General features: G+C 47.1%; 1 non-coding gene across 1 annotated transcript; it reads left to right on the plus strand.

Annotated features, from left to right (window-relative positions):
* The first annotated feature begins 14,384 nt into the window (after positions 1 to 14,384).
* TRNAG-CCC (transfer RNA glycine (anticodon CCC)) lies at positions 14,385 to 14,457 on the plus strand. The gene has a single exon. It is a non-coding gene; the product is annotated as a tRNA-Gly (tRNA).
* Positions 14,458 to 27,782: the final 13,325 nt, after the last annotated feature.

The following is a 27,782-nucleotide window of genomic DNA, read 5'->3' on the forward strand; positions in this document are numbered from 1 at the left end:
TAAAATACACATCATATTTAACAGAATCAAAAAAGATGCCATCAATTGTAAGATGTACCATTATTTTGGGCTTCCTTAGTCACTCAGTGGTCAAGAATCCTCCTGAAATGCAGGAGATACAGGTTTGATCCCTGGGTCATGAAGATCCCCTGGACAAGGAAATGACAACCCACTCCAATATTCTTGCCTGGGAAAATCCTATGGACAGAGAAGCCCGGCGGGCTACAAGAGGTGGACAATGACTTTGTGACTACACCACCATTATTTTGTGTGCCAGTAAGAAAGAAAGAAATATTGCTGCCTATTATAATGATAAGATGCCATGGATGGTAAGATGATTTCAGAGTTGTGAAAATGTGTACATCTTCACATCAACGGAATACTCTAATAAGGAATATATGTTTGCTGTGCTGTCTCAGCTTGCCTCTGGGCAGAAGTCAGACACAGTCTTTCCTTTGTTCACCCCCTACCCCATCTATGCCAGAACCTCAAACCTCTTCCTTGAGCTGATGACAGTCACTCCATCTTGCCCCTCTAGATACTTCCTCGCTTAAAAAGCTGATCCAGGCTTTCAGTCCACCCACAGCTGAGGCAAACAAGTCTTCTAGTTCACAGAGGTGCCGCAGAAATCTGGCCAGCTCAGTCCTTTGGGGGTGAGGCTCTCTGAACAAAGACCAAGTCAGCGCTCTTTGAGTGTTCCTCTGAACCCAAGCTGGAGCCTCTAACGCTGGGCTGCCCAGGCAAAGGCGACTGCCTCTCCTTTTTCCGCATCTCTGCTGGAAGGCCGGTGATCAATGACTAACCTGGGGCCATGAAGCAGCCTCCAACAGCCAGCCTCCTCCTCCACATTATGACCCCTGCAATAACCCCAAACACACTGGTCACCCGGTTAGCTTCCGCTTGATTCTTCTTGAAAGAAAAAAAAGGAGGGGCTCATTCTGGGGAGAGACAGGCAAAGAGACAGAGGTCTTTCTCTGTCCACTACAGCTTGTAAAGAGAAGACAGTTCGTCCCGCACCTAAGAGATTGGCAAGGGCCTTAAAACCCTGATGAGGGGCCTTCCCTGGAGGTCCAGAGGTTAAGAATCCCCCTCTCAATGCAGGGGATGTTCATTCAATCCCCGGTCGGGGAACTAAGATCCCACAGGTCCCCGGGCAACGGAGCTGCCCCACAACTAGAAAACAGGAGTCCACGTAGCAACAAAGAGCCCTTGAAAACAAAATTTAAAAACAACAAACAAAAAAACCATGAGGCTTGGCACACAAAGACTCTGCGCTGTCCCCAGAATAACCATCCTGGCTAGTTATTCTCCAAGAAGCAGGGGAGGGTCTTCTGAGCAGGAAGAGAGAGTAGACCATTCAAAACTGTCTTCCTGGAGCCACACCGCAGTCTCCCCACTGAGGAAGCAGGTAAGCCCGAGACACCCACTCCCTTGTTCTGCAAACACCCAGGGCAGCTCCCTGTGCAGTCGCCCTGCTCACACTTTTCCCATTGGATTTGCTCCCTGAGGTTGCATGTTAGGGCCCATTTTGCAGATGGGAAAGCATGCTGGGAGAGGACAGTGTGATGCTCATGAGGCTCAGGGTCACACAGCTGGGCACAGCTGGAACCCCGGCCTCCTTTCCACAGCATCCAGGGTTCCCAAGGAATGGCACCAGCATCACTTAACAGATCTTAGACAAATTTTAGAAAAATACAGATTCCAGACCCCACCCTTGGAAAGCTGTACTATAAGGGGTGCCTGGAGAAAGTGTGTTTTAACAAGTTCTGGGAACCAGTGCCCTTCTGGGCAGTCCCGGGCCAGGAGGAGGGAAGGTGTGGAGGAGAAGGCAGAGTGACCACTGCAGGGACGGAAAGATGGACCCAGGCGCACATAGACCTGGCCCAGTTCCGGCCCTCATTTCGCCCAAACCCACTCCTCCTCTGTGCAAGAGGCTTGTAACTTACTTGATACCACATCCTGCTGCTTTCATCTCGCCTTCCTTTTCCTTCTGAATAATCTCCTTCCTCCTACTGACCTAAAGAACTTTATTTACCCGAGGCCTGGGATGGGCCAGCGCGCACGCGCACGCGCACACCCATCCACACGCGCACACAGAGTCACGCAGGGATACTGAGGGGTGTAAACAGGATAAGCTGACAACGCCAAGAGTGAGCTTCTGGAGAAAAGCAGCCACTGTCTGGGGGCCCACGCTCGCTGGAGGTCCTGGTGGCTAAGGACCCCGCAAGGCTCCCAGAGAAAGAGAGTGCTCCCAGACGGGAGAGCAAACTCCTTGACCCGAAGACATGGGCAGCCTCGAAAGAGGCAGTAGGAGGCTGCGGTCACAGTCGGACCGCACAGACGCCTCCAGCAGTGGCCACTTAGGTAAGGATGGACAGTCGCCGGCATACCCTTCTGTCTGTGAGATTACTGGGCACGCGTATGTGCGGGTCGTGTCCCCGGCAGTGGGCCCTATTCTCAGAGGCAGAAGACGGCAGGATCTGTCCAGCGCACTGGCTGCAACCTCTGCTCTCAGGGCGCACCTGTCTCCAAGTGTCCGCGGGCAGCTCTGGCTCTGCCTCAAGCCCCTACGCGTGCACTCCGCGTCCCCGCGCCCCGGCCACACACCTGCAGTCCCCGCTGGGCGCCGAGTCCCTCTCCAGAGGCGACTCCCTGCGACTCCGGGTACCGTCGCGACCACCGCGCCGGAGCTGGGGACCCGCGCGGCGAGTCCCAGCATCGATCGGGGCTCCGCTCGGACGGCGGACTGGGGGCGGGGCCATGCCGGGGCGGGGCGGGGCAGACAGCCCGGCTGGACTCTCGCGCCACCTGGTGGCCGGGCGGCGTCGGCCTGGCGCCAGCCTGACCTCAAGCATCCTCGGATTCCCGAGCCCGTCGCGTGTATGAGGACGCCCAGCTCTGAGCTCCTCTGCCATCGGAAGGAACAGGTCCTGGCTGTGGGCTGGCCAAGGCCGGAGGGACGCCAGTGCCGGCGTCCCTCCCCCTACACCGCCCCCAGGAATAAGGTGAGGCTGGACCAGGGGGAGCGGAAGCGCGGCTTGGCAGGGCTGGATGGGTGGGCGGAGCGGGCGAGGGGCCTGGGGTGGGGGCTTCGGGGAAGGAGGAGAAAGGGGAAGCTCCGACGAGTTGCTTCCTTCTCGCACTGCGCCCTAGCGCCCCACTTCCTCCTCCTACTTCTATTTTCTACGGGTGCTCTTAACCTTTAAAATGCCTGCACCCCTGCTGTGCACACGAGCCCCGCGACCCTCGCCCTTGGTCCTTGGGCAGAAATCTTTCCAGAAATACCAGCCCATCCAGACTTTCGGCCCGGCTGCCCCAGCCTCTGGTCTGACTTCCTCACCTTCCATCAACAGTGGCTGTGACTGCAGCCATTTCTCCTGAAGGCGGGGAGGGGTCGTCTCCAGGGTCCAGGCCCTCTTCTGGCGCTCTCCCCCGCCCGTTCTCCCCACAGGCCACGCGGGCAGATGTGTTTTTTTACCCGGAGCTGGAAGAACTCTTAGGGATCCCGGAAATCACTGCTCTTCCCCATGCCTCCGTTTCCTCGTTACAAATTAGGAATGAGAAGGTTGGCTGCTGTGTTGTGCTAACAGCTCTGGCCAGGAAAGAATAGCAGTTTATTTCAGAGGTCACAAAGGGCGAGGCTGGAATTTCCATTTTCACTCTTGAATGGGACTTGTGTTACAATATCTGTTAGAGGCATTCGAAATCGGCCGCAAGATCAGCCGTTAGTGTTGTCAGAAGCCACAGCCCTACCTGAGGCTTTGAGAGGTGGGACTGCCAATGATTTTTCTTCTCCTGACTCACTCAATACCAAGAAAAAGCAACTTCCCCAAAAACACAGAAACAGAAAGTACTCGTGAATGAGCACAGAGAACTGGTCCCAGCCTCTATGCGAGATGGGAAGGCTCTCAGAACCATCCGGCACTTCTACTCTTGCATGGACCACCCAGAGCACCACCCCCCACCGTTTTACAAACAAGGAACCAGAGCCACAAAGTCTGTGAGAAGACATCCTGGAGGTCTTTCATCTTGAGAAGGGTAAACAAGGACTCTGGTCTCCCCAGTCCTTACTTTTTCCACCACAAAATTTAAAAAAAAAAAGGCGGGGGGAGAGGGAGGCAGCCCAGAGGTGACGAAGTTGGGAGGAAGGGGTGGAAGGGCTCTGGAAGTGGGAAGTTAGTAGCAAGAATGACAGCATGAGCGGGGTTGACATGGTGGATCCTGAGAGCGCTTTGAAAGCTACAGGAGAAGTTATGGGATCTTTGACTTTTTCCATATCCTTGATGTCCCTGAAACTGGAGGTGGAGGAAAGCTGAAACGGAATTGCCCACTAGGGTTCACTATCAGGGAGCTGGGCATCTCATGAAGCCCACTTGGTCCCATCCCACATCAGGGGGACTTCTGTAGTGGTCCAGTGGTTAAGACTCCTCACACCCAATACAGGGTGCCTGGGTTGGATCCCTGGTCAGGGAACTATATCCTGCATTCCACAACTAAGAATTCTCATGTCACAGCTAAGACCGGGTACAGTCAAATAAATTGAAAAAAGAAGTGGATCCAGCTTGCCTGTTAACCATCTCCACTCTCCCCCTCAGCTCTGACTGTGTCTCCCCATCCCAAGAGGGCAGAACAACCAGGAGATCTGATCAGCACTTGACAGCTATTGGCCAGGACTTCGAACTACAGCCACGCAGGACTAGAGCAGGGTCAAGAGCTAAACAGCTCAGATTCAAGGACAAAACTAGCGAGATGGTGTTGGTTTGCTAGGTAGAGTATGACATTTCATGATAGCATTGTGGGTGCTCTGTGCCTCCTGAAATAAGCCCAATGGACATGTCAGACCCCACCCCCTCCTTTTTCTTTCCCCTACACATCTTTTTCATATTCTTCTTACTAGTTTCTTAGCTAGTGTCATCTCACATTGTATCTTTTCAACAGGCACCGTTTGTGTATTGAGCATTATAGGAATATTCTTCACTTCCCCTGAGAATTATGTGTGCTTCCATTTCTCCTGAAGCTCATATTCCTGTTGGTCTCTTTTGTTTTTTTGCATTTGCTAGGGACATGATTACACACTTTCACCTAATTCCATTATAAGAAAAATAACTACACAAATATAAAGTCTGGCAACTGATCCTCAACCTTGATGTCTGGGAACAATATGGTATGGAGACAACAGGATGTGAAAAAGATGTAAATGAGGAATCTTCTACAGTAGCCCCCTCACCCAGGAGGCAAATTTATCTCACTGTCACCCTGTGAGAATATAGGACTCACATGGTCAGATTTTATCATTTGTAAAGAGAAACCAAAAATTGCAGCTCTTAGTCCAAAATCTCCTTATTTTTAAATGCTGGAAACTAATTCAATACAGTATTTTACCCCCCCCAACCCCCTGCAAGCCAAACCAGACGTGACCTGCCAACATTCAGTTTGTGACATCTGTTCTATATTATACAGGTGGGAGCTGCACCATGAGACCTCAGTTATTCCTGTTAATGTGAGCTAATTTGTTCCCACTGACTCAAGAGATACAGTTTATGCAAGGGGCTGGGGGAGGGGGTGTGAATGTTAAGAGTTTATTAATATTGTTCATCATATGAATAGGACACAGGAGAAAAACCACGTAATTATCCTAATAATATGAACCCTGATGAAAACTCTTAGTGACTGGGAATAAAAAGACTTTGTCAAGATGATAAATGTATTTATTTCGATGCAACAGACAATGTGATACCTCAGTGAGGACCTGGAATGGATAATATAATCCTTGATAACAAAGACAACGCTCTGAAAACAAGGAGCCAAACAAGGATGTCACACTGTGAAGAGTGTGAAATTCAAGGAAAAACAATGAGAAGAAAAATAATGAGATGTGAATTTGGGAAGGAAGAGACAAGCTTATTATTTGCAAAAGATATGACTGTCTAGCTAAGAACACATGTCTAATGGATTGGGGAATATTTAGAACTTATGTGCAAGCATAGTAAAGTAGCTGGACACAAAAATAAACATATGACTTTCAATAGTTTTCTATACAGAGCAGTGACGAAATAGAAAAGAGAGTTCATTCCTCCTGGCAACAAAAAAAGCCTAAGAAAAGGAAATTCAAGGGACCCAGAATAGCTAAAACTACCGTGAAAAAGAAGAACAAAGTTGGAGGATTCAAGCTCCCTGATTTCAAAACTTCCCACAGAGCTATATATGGATTTATAGATCAATGGAATAAAGTTGAGAATCCAGAAATAAACTCACATTTACAATCAACTGATTCTTGTTAATATAGTGGTGAGTATCCCTGCCTGTTACACAGGAGACCAGGATTCGATTCCCCAATGGTGAGGCAACACCCTTCTTGGGGCCTCAGTGGTGATGCAGGAGACATGGTTTCGATCCTTCTGTCAGAAGATCCCCCGGAGAAGGAAGTGGCAACCTAACCCAATATTCTTGCCTGGGAAATCCCACGGACAGAGGAACCTGGCTGGCTGCAGTCCATGGGGTCGCAGGTGTGACTTAGCAACTGAGCACACGTGCATGCCCTCTTTTTGATGCAGATGCTAAAACAATTCAAAGAGGGAAAGAATTATTTTCAGAAATGATGCTAAGACAATTGGATAGCCATATCCCAAAAAGAGGAAAGAAACTGAATCCCTACTTCCCATTACACATGAAGATTAACTCAAACAGGAATCGAAAACCTAAATATAAGAGTTAAAGCTATAAAACTCTTAGGAGAAAATATAGGTGTAAATCTTCATGACCTTGGACCTGGCAATGGTTTTTAAGATCTAACATCAAAAGGGCAAACAACCAAAGGAAAAAACAGATAAGGCAAACATCATCAAAATTTAAAACTTTTGTGCTTCAAGGACCCCATCAAGAAATAAAAGACAACCCACAGAATGGGAGAAAATTTTTGCAAATCATATAAATATGATAGAGTCTTTAGAATATATAAAGAATTACTATAAATGAATAATTTAAAAAGCCAGTTGAAAGATGGGCAAAAGATATGATCAGGTATTTCTTCAAACATCTATAAATGACTGACAAGCATACAAAAAAATGCTCAACATCATTAGTTATCAGAGAAAGGCAAATCAAAACCACAGTGGAAACACCACACCCATTGAATAAAAAGATTATAACAAGTGTCAACAGGAATGTGGAGAATTTGGAGACCTTGTACGTACATGATTGGATCTGAGAGTTGGACCATAAAGAAGGCTGAGTGCCAAAGAATTGATGCTTTCGAACTGTGGTGTTAGAGAAGACATTTGAGATTCCCTTGGATAGCAAGGAGATCAAACCAGTCAATCCTAAAGGAAATCAGTCCTGAATAGTCATTGGAAGGACTGATGTTGAAGCTGAAGCTCCAATACTTTGGCCACCTGATGTGAAGAGCTGACTCACTGGAAAAGACTCTGATGCTGGGAAAGATTGAAAGTAAGAGGAGAAAGGGACGACCCAGGATGAGATGGTTGGATGGCATCACCAACTCAATGGACAGGAGTTTGATCAAACTCTGGGAGATGGTGAAGGACAGGGAAGCCTGGTGTGCTGCAGTCCATGGGGTCGCAAAGAGCCGGACACACGACAGAGGGACTGACAAAAACATACATACATACACTGCTGATGGGAATGTAAAATGGTGCTGATGCTTTGGAAAACAGTTTGTCAATTCCTCAAAAGGTAAATAGAGTTACCATGTGTGCTCTCTGTGCTAAGTTGCTTCAGTTGTGTCCAACCTTTTGCAACTCTATGGACTGTAGCCTGCCAGGCTTCTTTGTCCAAGTTATCATATGATCCAACAGTTCTACTCTTGGGTGTATACCAAAGAGGAGTTAAAACATGTGCACACAAAAACTTACATACAAATATCTATAGCAGCATTATTTATTAGCCAAGAGGTAGAAACAACACAAATGTCTTATCAACTGATGAATGGATAAATAACATGTTGTATATTCACACCATGTAATATTATTTGACCATAAAGAGAAATGAGGGACTGACATGTTACAGAATGAATGAACCTTGAAAACATCGTGCTAGGTGGAAGAAACTAGTTACAAAGTCTTCATACTGTATAATTCCTTTTATGTGAAATGTTCAGAATAAGCAAATCCATACAGACAAAGCAAATTGGTGCTTGCCTAGCACTGGGATATTGGAGGAAAATGGGGAGTGGATGCTAATGGGCGTGGGATTTCTCTGTTGTGGTGGGGGAAAAAATGTTTAAAAATTGACTGCAGGGAGTTCCCTGGTGGTGCAGTGGCTAAGACTCCACAGTCTGAATGTGGGAGTCCAGAGGTTCAATCCCTGGTCAGGGAACTAGATCCCACATGCTGCAACTAAGACCTGGCACAGCCTAAATAAATAAATAAATATCTTTTAAATTCTAAAAAAAATTGACTACAATGGTGATTGTACTAAAAGCCATTCACTTTAAAATGGTGAATGCAAACCATGTCTCAATAAAGTGGTTATTTTTTATTTTTTGATCATCTCTGTTTTTTTAAACTTTTTATTTTGTATTGAGGTATAGCCAATTAACAATGTTGTGATACTTTCAAGTGAACAAAAGCTGTTATTTTTTTAAATGATAAACTTTATTATGGGATACAAAGGAAGCCTTGATTAATAGGAAAACATTTATGTTCTGGGATTGAAAAATGATATTATAAAAAATATTCATTCTTACCAGTGGAGTATGTAAATGTGATATAGTTTCAATCAAAAGCCAAAGGAAGCTTCTGGTAGGAAGAGGAGAAGGAGACTGGCAAAATGACTTCACATTTCATCATGAAAAATAATTGTGCAAGAATAGCCAAGAAACTCCCTCAAAAGTTTAGCCATTAAAAAAAAGTTTAGTCATGAGGTAGAAGTTTCCATCTGACGTATGAAAATGTTCCATGTACCACAGGTTGAAAACATTACATTTCTGGGACTTTGTCTCATAAAAATTATTTTTTTAATTTGAATTTTATTGGATATAGTTGATTTATAATATTACTTTCAGGTGTACAGCAAAGTGATTCAGTTAGACATATTCATATATCCATTCTTTTTCAGATTCTTTTCTCATAAAAGGTTGTCACAAAATATTGATTAGAGTTTTCACAAAAATTCTTGTTTAGTATATGAGAGAGAGTATACATACATACATAGTCTTCCAGATAAAAATGGCAGATTGTACTGATAAAGGAAGTAGTCCCTTTCTTTTTAATAATGCAGAAATATTGGATGAAATATAGCAGCAAACAATGTAAATACAAAGCCAGACTAAAAACCAATAAAATGAGATCTCCCTGACTGATAAGCAGGCAATAAATAAATAAATAAATAACACACACTACAAAAAACAAAAACAGCAAGAAGGAGGAAAAAAGAAACAGAAAAAATGAGACAAACAGAAACCAAGCTAAAATGGTAGAAACAAGCCAAAAGATACCAACACTCATAACGAATGTAAGGAAAAACAATGTGGCCACTAATAGAGACGGTTGGATTGGAGAAAATGAGATCCAGTTGCTTGCAGCTTATAAAAAGATCAGTGAGGCTAAGCTGATCAGTCAGAAACAAACACAAGTATCTGAAGGAATTTAATATATGATACAGAAGATGGGCTCAATCATCCAACAAATAGGCTAGGACAGCCATTAGGAGACAAAAGACAAGTGTGGTTTCTACCTCAAATCTTATATCCCACCCCCACTTCTGACTAATTTTAGATCCATACGTCCAAGTGAAAATAAGGGAAGTGCAGAAGCAAAAAAGGAAATGTGTATATAACATTGGAATTGTAGCTGGCCTTTTAAATTGTGAGGCCAAAATCAGAAATTATGAAGGAAAAGGCTCATTTGTGTATAGAAAAGTAAAATAACTTCTGTCCATGAAAAATCACATAAACATTAAATGAGAAGGGAAATGGTATGTGAAGGCAAAATGTTTGCAATGAGTATTAAGCATGCCATCCTTAATGTAAAATATATTTTTTTACATAAAAAAATACATATCCCAAATAAAAGTGGTCTTAGCAGATTAGACAGTTCCCCAAAGATATACAAGTAGCCATAAGCATGTGAGAAATGTTTATAAGGAAAAAATGTAAATTTAAACAGTGAGATATAAACGTCTATCTGACTGCCAGGCAAAGATAAGAGAAATTATATTACCCAGAATTTTCAAACATTTGGAGACCCCAAATTCTCATAAACTCTGACTGTAAGTATATGTTTGGTATTGTGTATGGAAACATATGGGCTTCCCTGGTGTTTCAGACGTTAAAGTATCTGCCAGCAATGCAGATCCAGGTTCATTCCCTGGGTCGGGAAGATCCCCTGGAGAAGGGAATGGCTACCTACTCCAGTATTCTTGCCTGGAAAATTCCATAAACAGAGGAGCCTGGTGGGCTACAGTTCATGAGGTTGTCAAAGTACATGTACTCTAAAGAGTATGCAGTGATTCTGAATTAATTCAGTAATTAAATATGCCCAAGAATATTAGTCATCAGTTTGCTTATAAGTATAAGCAGTGATAAATTATAAGCAAAACTAGTGTTTAAAAATAGAGAATTCATTTTCAAATATGGTTAATTTTACAATAGTAAAATATTGTGAGCAATTAATATTTCAAGGACACTTTCACGAAATATTTTTATATAATGCTATTAAAAGTTGAATAATTTCAAAATAGTGCATAACCTTTTGAGCTAGAGATTACATTTCTGGGAACCAGGCTTACAAAAATTTTTGTATATGAGAGAAAAAGAGAGGGAAAGTGTATGTGTGTACATACATACAAGTGGCAGACAGTACTGATAAAGGAAATTGTTCCTCCCTTTTTTAATAATGCAGAAATACTGGATAAAGTCTAACAGCAAACAATTTAAATACAAAGCCAGACTAAAAACCAATGAAGTGAAATCTCCCAGATGAACAAGCATATAAAAAATAAAACTGACACACACTACAAAAAACAAACAAGAAACAGCAAGGAAGGGGGACAAAAACAGCAAAAGTGAGACAAATAGAAACCAAGATAAAGTGGTAGAAACAAGCCAAAAGATACCAATAATCATAATGAAGGTAAGTGAAATAATGTGATTATTAATAGAGATTGTTGGATTAGAGAAAATGAAATCCAGTTACTTGTAGCCTGTAATAATATCTGAGGTATTAAGACACCAAAGTTGAAAGTAAAAGGATGGAAAAAAAAAAGAAAAAAAACAAACAAATCGTAACTAAAATAAAGGTGGTTAGTTGTCTTAAATTCAGATTGAAGTAGGCATTATTAGAGTGATACATTCTGGTGGTTTCATTTACCAACAGGTAAAAAATATATATAAACCTGTACAAAACTAATCTTAAAAATCTAAAATATGTATAAAGCAGTAATGAACTGGAGGACATGGAGAAATTGAGAAAGGCACCGTCATTGTAAGCGATTTCAACAAGCCTCCCTGAGTTATTACTACTTCAAAAGATAAAACGTAATAACTGTAGAAGATTTGATCAAAACCAAGCTGGATCTGATGAACACAGAACCTTGCACTCAATAATTTAAAAATCACATTCTTCTCAAGCACGCACAGGCAGCCATGACCAAAGTCATCACTTGTGAGACCACAAAGCAAGTCTTCACAAATTTCAAAGAACTGATGTCATGCAGACCACTTTCCCAGACCGCACTGCCATTAAATTAGATGTCAACAAATAGACAGTTTAAAATTACCATAAACCTTGATGTTTCTGAATCGACTCTTGGTCAGGAAAAAAAAATCACAATGGAAAGTTTTTTTTAATATTTAGAACTGAATAATGGTAATATTACATTTCAAAACTTGTGAGATACAATAAAAGTGGCAAATAGAAGGAAAGGTATGGCCTCTTAAACGCTAATCTGAAAACAAGAAAGGCTGAAATTAATTAGCTGAGTTTCTAAGAAGTTAGACAAAGAATAACAAAATAAGTTCCCACCCTGCCCCGCAAAAGGGCTTTTATAAATAAAAGCCAAATTCCAATACAAATCAGAGAGAACCAAATAAACCAAAAGACAGTTCTTTGGAAAGGCAAACATATATCTGGCAAGATAGATGAGAAATAGCACAAGCAAATAATAATAGGAATGTAAAAGGAGATGTAGCTATAGATACAGTGAACGTTATGAAAATTATAATACAATTGTCCAGTAACTTCATGTGAATGCATTTTAAAACTTAGATGAAATGGGAAGTTTTTTTCCCAGAAAAAATAACAATAAAACTAACTCAAGAAGAAATACAATGCCTATGATTCCAAAACTTATTAAAACGGTGACGCAGTAATTTCAAATCTTTTCACAAAGGCGATCCCAAACGCAGGCCATTTTACAGATGAATTCTAGCAAACGTCCAAGGAACAGTTCATTCCAATCATGTACTAACTGTTTCAGATGACTGAAAAAGAAGGAAAAAAAGAGTCCGCAAGTCATTTTATGAGGCCACCATGACCCTGATATCCAAACTTGATAAAGATAGTAGAAAGAAGGAAAACTACAGGCCAATCTTGTTTGTGACTCTAGATGCAGAAGTATTAAGAAAGTGAAAATAAGTATTACGACCACTTGGGTATATCTTAAGAATGCAAGGGTAATTTGACACTAGAAATTCTGTGGTGTCCTCCATCATATAAGCAGTGTAAAAGGAGAAATATTGTGCAATTATCTGATTGGATGCTGAGAAGGCATTCATTTGGTAAAATTCTCAAATTTATGAACAAATAAAAAAACCTCTCAGAAAACTAGGAGTAGAACTTCCTTAACCTGAAATAGAATCTCTATCAAATACCTATAATACACAAATAGTTTTAATAAGAAATTATTGAGGGATCCTCTTTATTATTTTATTTACTTACTTGGCTCTGCCAGGTCTTGGTTGCAGCACGTTTCCTGACCAGGGATATAGTCCCCTGACCAGGGATCGAACCTGGACCCCTTGCATTGAGAGTGCTGCGTCTTAGCCACTGGACCAACAGGGAAATCCCTAGCATCCTTTTTGAAATCAGGCACAAGCGACAACATAGATGAACCTTGAAAACTTTATTCTAAGTGAAAGAAACCATTTACAGAGGACCCTGTGTTGTGTAATCCTATTTATATGAAAAAGGGTCAGAACAGGCAAATTCAGAGACAGAAAATAGTAAACTGGTGGGTTACTTAAGGGTGAGATGTCTAATTATTTGATTGGATGCTGAGAAGGAAAAATGGGGAGTGATTGCTGATGGGAGTGATGAAAATGTCTATTTTAGTCATGGTTGCCCCACTCTGAATATACAGAAAAACATTTCGCTGTATACATAGGTGAGTTGTCTAGCATGTGAACGTTAGCTCAATAATGCTGGTTTTGAAAGAGTAGTTAATGAGTTGTGCGATGTTGCTAAGAGCAATAAATTTGGAATAAAAACATCGGGATTCACAAAAAGAATCAGGTATAGATAAGCTATAGGATATAATGTACAGCACAGGGAATTACAAGGTAACCAATATCTTGTAATAACCTATGATGGAATATAATCTGCGAAAAAAAAAATGGACCCCTTTTGCAGCCCAGTGAAGCCTATGGACCCCATTTCAGGATAGTGCTTTCAATGCATAAAATAAAAAACATAAGACTCAAAAGAAAATAATTACATGTATTACAGGTTTAATACAAATAAAAACAAATTGGAAATCTGCTAACATACGTGCTTCTTTATTAATGTGCTAAATAACATGCTCCAGGGGAAGAGAGAAGACGGGCATAATTTCAAAGTCGTGATAAATGGAAATGATATTTCAGGTTATCTGCAACAACTGTAATGTGATATAAAAAGGCCTGTTAATGTATTGGTGATAATATCACAGGTCCTGTTCATTGGCATCCCTGTGGTGTATTACATATATCCATTATTGGTGTGAGTGAGATGTGTGTTCTTCCTTCTAAATGCAACTCCCAGTTAAAAAGGCTCGTGTGAATGGAGACTTACTCCCACTAGGGGGTGCTGGTATTTTAGAAAGAGGCGTTTATGCGTCTAGCTCAGGCAGAGTAAACTACCCCCGACTGTCTCCTGGCCTTTTCGTGGGCCAGCCTCAGACCTCTCAGCTTCACACCATCTTCTGCTCGCTTCCCACCCACCTGCAAACCCTCAAAGGCACGCTGTGTTGACAGTGGAGGTATAATTCTTGGTGTAATTGTCTGTGACAGACACGGAGGCTTCCTGGTCGTGAACCACCTGCCAACCAGCACTTGGAGGGCTTTGCCGACACAGTGGGGGCTATTCAAGGTTACCCAGGTCTAGGTCCTTGGCTGTAATGATAGTCCTGACTCCAGGTCAGCGGGACCTAAAAGAACCCATAGGGGGACTTCCCTGGTGGTCCAGTGGCTAAGACTCTGTGCTCCCAATGCAGGGGACCCAGGTTTAATCCCTGGTCAGGGAAATAGATCCCACATGCTGCACCTAAAGAAAGGAAGATCTAAGATTTTGCATGCTGAAACTATGACCTAATTCAGCCAAAGGAATGAACATTTTAAAGAAAAAAAAAAAAGGATACCGTCTCCTGTGTTAGGTTGACCTGAGTCCAAAAGCTGGCTCTGCCACTTTGTAGCTGGGGGACTTTAGGATAATTACTTAACCTCTCTGTGCCTCTCTGTCCTCCTTTGTGAAATGAGGCTGACAGAACAGGCTGGGCACATGGTGAATGATCCATAGATGTTGGCTATTGTTATGATTTTCTGACCACTCCAAGCTGTTCCCACCACTGGAAAGGCTCTTCCCCACTGTCTTCACCTTCTCATTCCCTCGGGTTTCTTTCTTATTTTTTTCATTTACTTTTGGCCACGCTGGGTCTTCGTTGCTGCCCACAGGCTTTCTCTAGTTGCGGGAGCAGGAGCTTCTCACGGCGGTGGCTCCTCTCGTTGAGGAGCAGGGCCTCTAGGGTGCGCAGGCTCAGTAGTGGAGGTGTACAGGCTTAGTTGCCCTGCGGCCTGTGGGATCATCCCGGACCAGGGATTGAACCCCAGTCCTCTGCACTGGCAGGTGGATTCTTAACCACTAGACCAGTCTTCTCAGGTTTCAACATAATGTTGCCTCCTCTGTGATGCTCTAGTCCACTGTTCCACCACAGCCTTTGTAGATTCTTCTTTGCTTCTGTATTCCTTGTACTGCTCATCTTAGCTGCAATCACATGTCTGTTTGTATTATTGTTTACTGAGTGACTCTCTTGTTCCCATAAGCTGTCCATCCTAGGAGAACAGGAACTGTGTCTGCCAGGTCCCCAGTGCACCCAGAGCACGTGGCGTACCAGGGGCCGTCCCTGAATGTCTGGTCACTGGATACACTGCGTAGGCCTACAGAGGCAGGTGCATGGATGCCTCAGTGAGGAACCATCTGGACTGTCGGCAGAACAGAAATGCACAGAGTCGCAGGCTTCTGACCCTTTTGTCTGATGACAGGAAGGCTCCTGGGCCCTTCAGCTGCCCTTTTTAGACCAGAGAGTCTGGGAGGGAATTCTTGAGGCGTTAAAACCTGGGTCGTAGATGACCAGCTGGCCCCGAGACATCAATTGGCAGCAGTGATGGAATGTGTACAGAAAGACGCAGCTGCCCTGCTCAGGAGAGATCTAGTCTTGCTTTGCTAAACCAGCTGAATTCCAGGAATACCAGTGGGGGTATGTGTGTGTGTGTTGGGAGGGGTCATGTCATACCTGCTTCTCAAGACAAGCAAGCTGAAAGTTGGGGCGGGGAGCAGGGAACTGGTCCCATAACTGTTGAGAGAAAGGAGGGACCAGATGCAAGGACCGGAAAACACCCCATAGCAGGTGGAGGTGGACATAATTAATGGAGCCAGCGAGCAAGTCTGTACATGCCAGTATGTCAAAACCTTGTCCCCAGGAGCCCTGGACCTGCTGGCCCCATCCCTGAGAAAGCAGAGCAAGAATAGCTTTGAGATTGACATGCCAAGCAAATGTACAGCAGGAAATTCTCATAAGCCAGGGGTTTGCTCAGAGGCCCTGGCCCCTGTGGCTAAAATCAGGATTATGTCTGTGCTGATTTACTTCCCAGCTGGGTTTTAGGAAAAGTCTCAAACAGACCATTGGGTTGTGCCCAAGATTGGCAGGCGAGAGCAGCCTGCCTCCTCAGGCCTCCTCTTCCTGGACAAAGAAAGGAGACACTTAGAGGAAACCCCAGCCTCCCTCTCTCTGGAACCCCCTTCGAGTCCCGGCTCTGGTCCCAGACAAGCGTATTTGTGTAGACTAGAGAAAAGCCAATGCCTTTTTACGAGTTGAGTCCAAAGCGGATTGAGTGCCAGCTTTGCTGGAAATGCCCAAAGCCATTTTGACCCTGGACCAGGGGCTCTCAGTGGAGATGCTATTGTTCAGCTGAAAATCTGTGGTGAAGTAGTCTTGGCTGCCACGCTTTTGGGGGATTCCACTACTATTTAGTAGTCAGAAACCAGAGGTGCCGGATGTCTGCACTGCATATAGGGGACACTACAACACAACTTCCTCTACAAATTTTAAATGTCCCGCTGGATGTTCATAATGATGAGAAACCCTCTATGCCTGGAGCCTGATTTTATCTTGTCTGTGAACACAAAGCATTTGTTTTGTTTTGATTCACAATCTTAACACATGCTAGTGTTTTCCAAGAAGGCAACTTGAACAAAAACTGGTAACACTTTGGAAAATGATGTTGCCCTGGGCAACATCACTCAAGGTGTTTGAACCACCAGAGGTACAGACACCTACCAGTGATCATTGTTCTCAGGGTCCTCTTGCTCATTCTGCTCATAGTATTTGCATATTGAAATGCAGTTATTTTACTTTGTAACTCTTGATATCTTCCTAATATTACCATCAGGACATTGAATTGATACAGTGAGAAATTATGTGTGTTACATACACAAAGCCCTCACAACTTTTGTTGGGTGGCTGCACCTGAGCTGGTAATGGAGCTAACATTTTACTCAGACCATGCATGTTATTTGTACATATACACTAATTTCTCTGGATCGGAGAGAACTTTTTTCCCAGTGAGTGGCACCGGTGAGAGACATTTGCCGCACCGTAGGTGATATTACTGCATATAGTTCACAGGTGGAACCACTGTGACACTCTTTATGCAAAGTTAACACTATTTGTGTGGTTTATCAAAGTCCAGAGTTAACGGTGCAAGGGACCCCAGGGGCCATTTTCATTACCCAAAGTGGTGCCATTGCGCCACCTAGTGGGACATGGGAAAGTGGCAGGTCTGTGCTTTAACCTGCATCTCTGAGGAATACCATCAGCGAGGAGATCCAACCAGTCCATTCTGAAGATCAACCCTGGGATTTCTTTGGAAGGAATGATGCTAAAGCTGAAACTCCAGTACTTTGGCCACCTCATGAGAAGAGTTGACTCATTGGAAAAGACTCTGATCCTGGGAGGGATTGGGGGAAGGAGGAGAAGGGGACGACCGAGGATGAGATGGCTGGATGGCATCACGGACTCGATGGACGTGAGTCTGAGTGAACTCCAGGAGATGGTGATGAACAGGGAGGCCTGGCGTGCTGCGATTCGTGGGGTCACAAACAGTCAGACACGACTGAGCGACTGAACTGAACTGAACACTTATGAAGATCCTCTAGGAGAGTATGGCAACCCCCTGCAGGACTCTTGCCTGGAGAATCCCATGGCAGAAGAGTCTGGTGGGCTGCAGTCCATGGGGTGGCACAGAGTCCGACACGACTGAGCGACTTGCCCAGCACAGCACAGCAACACTTAGGATAGTCCACCAGATGCTATCTTAGGTATATTAACTGATTTAATCTTGACATAATCTCTATGAAACAGGCACTGTTATCCTCGTTTTGCACATAGGGAAATTGAGCAAAAGAGAAAGTAAGTGACTGGACCGTGTCAGGTAGCTAGTGAGAGACAGGTCTGGGATTTGAACTCTGGAGGTCTGGCTCCATCGTTGCTACTCTTAATAACTGTGCTATAGTCTTGAAAGTGGCTGCTCTCTTGGGAGACCCTGTTCTGAGAATCAGCTTACTAAGTCTGCAGGGCTACCCGCAGCCAGTTGGAGGATTTCCAACAGAGACAAAGAAGAATAAAAAGTTAACACCTAAGTATTAGGATATGGTAAGATGCAGAAAAGAATTGGATGTGACTTAGCGACTGAACAACAAGGTCCGGAAAAGTCTTGCCTTTGTATGGGCCATGGAAACCTTTGTATGTAAGTGTGAGGAGGGCGCTTGATTCCTTGGGCAGGTCATAGGGTCCTGAACTGGCTAATCCCCCAGTTATCCTGTGGCTTCGTGAGAACACAGACATGGTAAATATTTTTTAATATAATATCTGTATTGAGACACAATTCACATACCATACAATTCATCCACTTAAAGTGTACAATATGATGCTTTTAGTATACTCACAGAGTTAAGTGTAACCCAATAGGGATTCCCAGGTGGCTCAGTGGTAAAAGAATCCGCCTGCCAATGCAGGATACGAAAGAGATGCAGGTTCGATCCCTGGCCTGGAAAGATCACTTGGAGTAGGAAATGGCAACTCGCTCCAGTATTCTTGCCTGGAAAATTCCATAGACAGAGAAGCCCAGAGGGCTACAGTTCATGGAGTCGACTGAGCGTGAGCACGTACACAGAATGTAGTATTTCTCTCTATATTTTGGCTTCCCAGATGGCTCAGTGGTGAAAAATCTGCCTGCCAGTGCAGGAGTTGGATCCCATGAACATAGGAGCCTGGCAGGTCACAAAGAGAGAGTCGGACATGACTGAGCGACTGAGCATGCACATACCACAATCAGTTTTGATCACCCCTAAAAGAAAGCCCACTCCTGTTAGCACTCATTCCCCACTCAACCTCCAGCCCCAGCCCTCAGTTCAGTTCAGTTCAGTCGCTCAGTCGTGTCCGACTCACAGCATGAATCACAGCACGCCAGGCCTCCCTGTCCATCACCAACTCCCGGAGTTCACTCAGACTCACGTCCATCGAGTCAGTGATGCCATCCAGCCATCTCATCCTCTGTCGTCCCCTTCTCCTCCTTCCCCCAATCCCTCCCAGGATCAGAGTCTTTTCCAATGAGTCAGCTCTTCACATGAGGTGGCCAAAGTACTGGATGTTTCAGCTTTAGCATCATTCCTTCCAAAGAACACTCAGGACTGATCTCCTTCAGAATGGACTGGTTGGATCTCCTTGCAGTCCAAGGGACTCCCAAGAGTCTTCTCCAACACCACAGTTCAAAAGCATCAATTCTTTGGCGCTCAGCCTTCTTCACAGTCCAACTCTCACAACCATATATGACTACTGGAAAAACCATAGCCTTGACTAGATGGACCTTTGTTGGCAAAGTAATAGTCAACCACAAATCTATTTTCTGCCTCTTATGGATTTGCCTATTCTAAAGACATTTCATAGTAAATGGAACCATACAATATATGACATTTGGTGACTCATTTCTTTCACTTAACATACTGTCTTCAAGATTCATCCATGTCGTAGAGTGTATTAGTACTTCATTCTTTTTATAGCTGAATAATATTGTATTATTTGGATATGCCAGATTTTATTTGTTAATTCATTGATTGATGGCCATGTGGGATATTTCCACTTTGAGGCTACTGTGATTAGTGCTACTATGAATATTTGTGTACAGGTGTTTTTGTGTGGACATATGTTTTCCTTTCTCTTGAGTATATACCTAGGAGTAGAATTGCTGGATCCTGTGAAAACTGCATGTTTAACCTTTTGAGGAACTGCCAGTCTTTTCTAGTGGCTGTACCATTTTTTTTTTTCCATTCGCACCAGGAACGCAGGAGGGTTCCAATTTCTCCACACCCTCACCCACACTTGTAATTACCTGTCTTTTCTGTTATAGCATCCTAGTTGGTGTGAAGTGGTCTCTCCCTGGGCTGGGTCATTGCATTTTAGGCTCCTAGATCATTGACGCTAGATAGGACCACAGCAGTCAGGCAGCCCAATTTGTTCCTTCTTATGGGAGAAGCACTGAATGTGAAGAGAGATGGGACTAGCCCTGGGGGGCAATTAGTAAAAGAGGAAGTAACAGAACCCATATATTTTTTTCTTTTAACAAAGTACACTGAAGCCAGATGGTCCCCAAAAGATGAAAGACTTCGAATGATGTTATTCCCTAGAACCTGGGAGAAATTTCTGCGACTATAAAAATCAGAAGATGGATGGATCAATAATAGTCAAAAAGAGTCACTTCATGGATTCCCCTAGATCATGGGTCACAGATCAGAGTGAGTACTTTTCACCTGCCTCCCTGCTTTATGCTAAGACATCCCTATCTTGCAGTGTCATAAATGTAAATAAAGTATGGAGCCTATATCCTATAGGATCCTATATCTGACTAGTGTCTGTAGAAATTAACAGAGAGACATCTGTTGACATACACAGACTCGAAAAGCCCACCACCCACATGCCCTTCCCCCGCCCCAGGGTTACTCAAAAGTAAGTTTCAGTTGTGTGAGAGATTACTCAAAATAAGGAACTCAGAGATGAGGAAGACGTTTATATAAAAGAAATAGCAGTGAACGATGAAGACAGAAAAACTGAGTTAATTATTAGTGCAGTTCGAAATCTCAACAAATGTCAAAAAATTATTTTTGAAAGAGAAGACACATATAAAATTTTAATAATGGCCTGAAGCTAGAACATGCCTGCAAACGTGTGCCCTGCAGCCGGCGGTGAGCTCTGCGGAGGGTCCCCAGGTGCCGGCGGCTCTTGAGCTCACCCCGCTGGGCTCCTAGAGGGCATCGGGAGAGAGGGGTGCTCTTTGCGCATCCCGGGCCGAACCCGGCTTCTCGCCTGCCCAAGGTGGAGTTCCTTCAACCTTCCCATGGGTCCTCTAAAACTTTTGTTTCCGAAGTGTGAATCTCCTATAGCCCCAGTTTTAAGTGGCGACAGTTCTCTAACGCTTCGGTCATGTCAGCGGTGACTGGGGGAGGCGTGTCACTCGCCATCTTGGATCAAGGACGAGAGGGCCGGTTTCGCGCGGACTTCAGGCGCGTCCCGGGGTGATGACAGTGAGGCCCGTACCCCACGTCCTGGGACTAGACTTCTCGATCCTCGCCTCTTCTTCCCCCACCCCCAGCATCCGGCCAAAGAGAAATTCCTCCATCTGCCCAAGCTAGAGTAGAGTGGGTAGCATGGATGCCTTCCTCTTGAGCATCCGCGTGTGCCCAGATCACCGCCCACCCTGTCCCCCCGAGCTTCGGGCTCCACTCCCCTGGAGCGGGCTCGGCGGGGCGCCGAGGGGGGAGCGAGCGTCCGGGTTCCGCCCGGGGCGGGCTGGGGAGCAGGGTGGCCGCGGGGGTGCCGAGCCGAGAGGGCCCGGCCGGCCTGACACCACCTGGCGGAGTCTCGGGGAAGAGTCTTAAAGGCGCGCGCTCCCCGCGCCCAGCGCACTCCAGCGGGAGCCGCCGAGAGCTCGCCTCCCTCTCCCGCCCGGCGCCTCGGGAGGTAAGTGCGGTCCGCAGGGCCGGAATCCGGGCCAGGGGAGGCGGCCTCCGGGCGGCCCCGCTCTCGGCGAGCTCGAGCCGGGGGCCGTGGTGGCCGGGCGGCGCGCAAGTGTGAAGGCCTCGGAGGGCAGCTGGAGCGGCGAGCGCCCGGGAGGGGACGGCGGGGCACCCGCGGACAGGGGCCGTCTGGGGGCAGCTGTCCCGGGCGGTGATGCCCGGGAGGCACCGGCGCCCCGCGCACGCTCCAGCCTCGGCCCCGCGCCCCGCGCACTTGGCGCTCTCCGGCCGCGCCCCCGGCTAGCCCAACCGGCGGGAGCCGCCACCCGGCTCCGCGCCTTGCCGCCCGCCCGGGGCCCCGGCAGCCCGCTCGCCCCGCGGTCGCGTCCGGTCACGCCGGCAGGTCGCGCTCGGCGGCCGGCCAAGCCCGCCCCAGACCCGCCGCGCCCGCGCCCGCGCCCCAGGCCACCCCGCCCGGCCTCTCGGCGCTGCGCCCCTCGCCTTCCCCAGCTCCAGTCGCTCGCTATTTTCACACCTCCCGGTGCCCCGGCCCCGGCGCCTGATTCAGTGCTTAGTAATTAATTTGGCGTTTCAGAATGGTCAGCGGGCTGGATAATGGGCGCATTCATCCCCCGGGCTAATCTGAACAGAGGTGGGAAGAAAGGCTTTCACAGACAGAAAATGCCATTCGCTGAGCGCTCAAAGGGGCTGTCACTCCCAGAATAAATCGCCGCCGCGCCCGCCGGCTCCTCGGGCCATTTCCATACAGCCCGGTCCGCGCCGCGGACCCGCCGGCCTCGGCCTCGGCTGCCGAATCACTCACTCGACTGCCTTCGACGGGAAAGTCGGGCGACAGCGAGACCCAGGCGGGGCCCGAGGGGAAACGGGGAAGCAGGGGGCTCGGGTTCAGGCCGCAGGGGACAAAGAGCTTGATTAGAAAATCAAATGCTGAACTGGAAGGGAGGCGCAGCTAATCCGAGGCGCAGACTTTGGAGCTGGGCTGGGGAGTGCATCGCGCGCGGCCCAGAGCCGCGCGCGGCTGCCCGGGGTCGCACGGTAAGATTCTGGATCTCGAAAGTGGAAATGCGATCCCAGTGCACACTCAGAGATCGTAGAGGCAGGGCGCGCTGATACTGTCCCGACCCGCACCAGACGTTCGATCCCGAGTTGCCGCGACACCAGGTCTTTGCCAGCAGCGGGGCTGGGGAGGGTGACAGCGTGCCCTCCGCGGCCTCAGGCTCGCCACTCCTGCCAGCTCAGGGTGTACCCCCGGAGCAGCAGCGGAGAGAGTGGCGGCGGCTTTATCTTCTGACCTCGGGTCGCCCCGAGTGCTGGGCACGAACGGTCTGCGGGGCTCTGAGAGCTGGTGCCTCTCCTTGGCAGGGCTCCCTGTCCTCGGGCGAAGGAGGATCGAGCGCTGCAGCCGCAGCCCTAACCGGAATGACCTCGCCCCGAGGGCGCCCCCAGCCCGGCTGTGGAGCTTGAGGGTGGGTAAGACCGGCTTGACTCTCTCCAGGGTGAAGCTCCGGGCAGTTGATTTTCCTGCCGTGGAGGCTCACCGCGCATCCACTTCGTGGGACAGATTTGGCCCAGGGCCCTCCCGCCCAGTGGCACCCTCCCACCCAGTGGCACCCTCCCACCCAGTGGCACCCTCCCATTGGGGGAAGAGAAGGAGCTCTGTCCCTAAGGTGCAATAGGCTTCCCTGGTGGCTCAGACGGTAAGGAATCTGCCTATAATGCAGGAGACCTGGATTGGATCTCTGGGTGGGGAAGATCCCCTGGAGGGGGAAATGGCAGCCCACTCCCCTATTCTTGCCCGGAGAATTCCCTGGACAGAGGCGCCTCGCGGGCTACAGTCAACGGGGTCACAGAATCTGACACAACTGAGCTATTAAAACACACACACACACACACACACACACACACACACCCGTGCTCCTCGGAGAGGCTGTACAGTCAACGGGGTCACAGAATCTGACACAACTGAGCTATTAAAACACACACACACACACACACACACACACACACACACCCGTGCTCCTCGGAGAGGCTGTAACAAGGGAAGTAGCTGGCTGGAAGGGGCGTTTCTGGAATGGCCAGATGGGTGTTCCAGGGTGTGTCGGTGATGGAATCCCCGCCACTCACCAGCTTCCGAGCAGAAGTCCGTCCTCCCTTCTGAGTCTCAGTTTCCTTGCCTGCAAAACAAGGATGAAATGAGGTCACACTTGGCTCCAAGTGTGGGGCCTTCGGTGGAAGGAGTCCACACACCACTCACACCCCAACCAGCAGCACCCTCCCCGGCACCTCCCCGAGTCTTCACCAACACCTCCTCGGAGTTTAAGGACTCCCTTGGTTTTTTCTCTGGCTGCTTCCATCCAGCCTTGCTGCTTCTGGGTTCTGGTAGCCAGCTTTCCTTGAAACCACATTCTAAGAGCTGGAAGGGGCCTTTCAAACAGTCTCCGGGCTTTGTACAGATGGGAAGCTGAGACTCAAAGTGGTTGGCTGGCGGGTGTCATCCAGCTAGTTAATCTGGGGACTTGCCTGGAGAGGATTTCATGCAGGGAGGTGAATCCCAGACCTGAACATCATCTCGTCCCCTCAACCCTCCAGGCTTTTCTAGGCTGGGGGAGGGGCCCAGAAATCTACTTTTTTTTTTTTTTTTTTTCCCAGTTGTGGCTTGTAGGATCTTTAGTTGCAACATGCAAACTCTTAGTTATGGCATATGGGGTTTAGTTTCCCGCCCAGGAATCAAACCCTGGTGCCCTGCATTGGGAAGGCAGCGTTTTAGCCACTGTACCACCAGGGAAGTCCTCAGAAATCTACATTTAAAACATGCTCCCCAAAGTCTTTCAATGCATGTGGGACTGAAACTATACTTAGGGAAGCCCAGCCCAAACTGAGCTCTTTCCCCAGCAGTCCCTTCCCTGATGGGATCACGGGCCCTGCTTGCTTTTTGTGGCCCGTATTAGATAGGCAGAACGACATTTACTGTCACCCACCACCACTGGAGGCCCGCAGTGAGTGGGGTGCACTTCTAAGAAGAAACCTCAGATCCCCTGAATGCGCAGCCTATGAAGCAGCAGCTGTGGGGGTGCTGAGCATCCTGTCAGACAAGGAATGGTCCAAGTGGGTTGCAGGGTGACTGGATGTTTTGCCCCCAAACCTAGGGGCCTCCTCTTCCCAACACACTTTCCCAGCTGGACCTAACTCTGTGCACTGCAGGCCCCACACAGACAGTACAAATGTGCCCAGAAGGCGCCCCCACCTCCCCTCCCTGCGAGCCAGGCAAACCTGGCCCATGCCAGGGAGAGCAGCCCACCAGCGGGATCCGTGCCAGCAATAACCCAGGTGCGAGCCGTCGCCTGGAACCACGGACACCTGTCCTTCACCAGGCTGGGGCTCAGAAGAGAGGAAGGGTGAGGGGGCACAGGGGGAGGCCTGGAAAAGTGGAGGGAAGTTGGGATGTGGGGAGAAGCTGTTAGGAACAGAGGGGGGACGGGGAGGGGACGAGTCCCTATTTATGTAAGCCGTTTGTAGCTGCGGATTGTAAAACTGGGCAGGATTCTCTGGAGTAATTCATAGTGTTTGGACAAGACAAACATTGTTCTGCTTTAAACAAACCTCCAGAAAGGTCAGGCTGGTTCATCCCTTTGCTGTGAGTTGCTGAGACTATCCAGATGATGAGAAAATCAGATCCTAGTGGAGGGGGCCCAGGCAGAAGGCAGCCGCCTCCTGAGCCCTTTGGATCTGGGGTGAGGGCACCCAGCCCAGGGAGGGTCCTTGGCTCCTGCTGAAAAGGGCTGGCTCCCACTCTGCAGCCTGGAGACATGTGTGTGTACATACGTGCCTGTGTCATAGGTTAGTAGATGTTGATGATGCCAGGATTATCTAGTTCTCCAAGCAAGACCAATGTGACCTGCAGCGTGAGTGGTCGTCAAGTACGTGAAGAGTTACTGGGAATCAAAGACCCAGGGAAGCAGAATTTGATTCACTAACCTCAAGCCCAGATGTGCTCCTGGACAAGAAACCTCTGCTTCTTTTCTAGGGACATCCTGGCCAGGCCCCTTGCTGTTCATTTAGCAAACATTTTTAAAAAATTTTATTTGTTTGCTTTTGTTGTTGTTTTTTCTATTTTTTGGCCATGCCATCCCACATGACATGTGGGATCTTAGCTTCCCGACCAGGGATCAACCTGTGCCCCCTGAAGTGGAAGCATGGTGTCTTACCCACTGGACCTCCAGGGAAGTCCCTAGTAAACATTTTTTTGAGTGTCTAGTGTGTGCCAAGCTCTGTGCTGGGTGTTGGGCAGATACTAGTGAGCAAGAATGATGCTGCCCCCAGTCATGGGGCTTATGGTCTGCCTTACCCTCCCCCTGCCTCTCTTCTCCAAGAAGAGAAACTTCTCACAAATTCCCTTCCAGCCTCTCCACCACTGCCCTTGCCTCAACAAGCTTCCTGGCTGAAATCCAGCAGACCCATTCCCAGACCAGACCTGGCAGTGAGTGCAGCATTCTGTAAGTGTGAGCTGCCATCACAATCGTGATTATGACTGTGGTTGTGATGATGGTTGTGATTGTGATTCCGGCTGTGGCTGTGATTATGGTTGTGTTTATGACTGTGGTTGATGCTCTGAGGCTCCACTCTTGACAGATCTACCTTGACCCCAAGCTGAATCAGATACTTTTGATTGATAGTTATTATTCATGCTTGTTGACTTATTATGACTATTAATTGGTAATTAGGAAAGGATTATTGACATTATTAACACCAAAGTCCAGTTTTTCTGCAGTGCTAGGGGCACTGTCCTGTATATGAGTTTCTGTTGCCTGGGGGCAGTTTGTCATCCTCTCAAGAGGGTAGCATCCTTGTGGTAACCATGGTGATGGTAGAGGCACTGGGTTAGCTGGTTTCACATGAAGTTATTAAAATTATATTTCTTTAGGGCTTCAGACTTCGGACATCTCAGGGTCTTTCGTACATGCCTTTTTTTTTTACTTTATACTCCTGATATCTATGGAAGGAAGGGAGGGAGGAAGGAAGAAAGGAAGGGGACAAATGATAATACCATCTGCATTTTTCAGAAGAGGAAGTTGATGCTCAGAGAGGTAAAATGACTTGCCCACTGTCAGTCCAGGCTGCTCTAACAGAACACCATAGACTGGGCAACTGGGGCAACAGATGTTCATTTCTCATGGTTCTGGAGGCTGGGAAGTCCAAGATAAAAGTGCTGGCTGATTCGGTAACTGGTGAGGGCTCTCTTCCTGGTTTGCAGACGGCTGTGTCCTCATATGGTAGAGAGAAAGGTCTTGTTTCTCATGTGTCTTTTAAAAAACAATTTAATTTAAACAATTTAGATATAATGGATATGTCACATTCTATGAGTTTCATGTCTCCTTTATGAGGGCACTAATCCTATTATGAGGGCTCCACCTTCAAGATCTAGTATTGTGTTAGTCATTCACAAAGGCCTCAGCTCCAAATACTACTGTGCTGGGTATTGGCTCTTCAAATGAATTTGGGGGAGGGACACAGTCATTCAGTCCTTGGTACCCACGGTTGCAGAGGTGTGAAGATCAGGAAGTGTGTATGCCTGGAGCATGATCCAGGCCTATACTATCCTGCCGCCCACTCAGGCAGCTCCTGGCAAACCCGGGGGTCCCAGGTCCCTCCAGTCCCAGGGGCCTGGGACCCCCGGGAGGCCCATAAGCAGGGTGCTCAGCCAGAGACAAGGAGGTGGTCCCCTAGGCTAGGTCACGTCCACCCAGCCTTGTGACTAGCTTCTGGCATCGTTCTGGGCCTAGCACAGTGGTGCCCCCTGCTTGTTGGTAGCGTCAGTGAGGGAGAGGTCCCCCTCCCCCCAACTCCTACCTTCCCTTAATACCTTATTATCCACGCACTTACTCAATCTATTTGGAGTCAATGGTCCGTGGCTGTTTTCATCTCGCACCACCTCTTGGAATTGGTCCCCCAAGTCTTCCCCCTGTGTGACGTGTAGACCCGTAATACCTCATTTTACTGACATTTGGGGAACATAAGGTGTTCCACATAATTGATTTTTGCAGTTAACTGAAGCTTACTTCTTGAAGCATAGAAACTTTTTATGTAATCATTTGCTCCTCCAGAATCATGATTTTTTTCTCCGCCTAATTTAGCAGAATTGAATATAGCAGGTATTCCCTAGGTGTGGTTGAATGGGTAACCCACAGCCAGTCCAAGGAGTCATTCTGAAGCCATCTCTCAGAACATCAGCTTCTGGGCAATTCACTCAGCCTCCCTGCCTCAGTC

The sequence above is a fragment of the Budorcas taxicolor genome, chromosome 19 (genome assembly GCF_023091745.1).
Source record: "Budorcas taxicolor isolate Tak-1 chromosome 19, Takin1.1, whole genome shotgun sequence".
NCBI lineage: Eukaryota > Metazoa > Chordata > Mammalia > Artiodactyla > Bovidae > Budorcas > Budorcas taxicolor.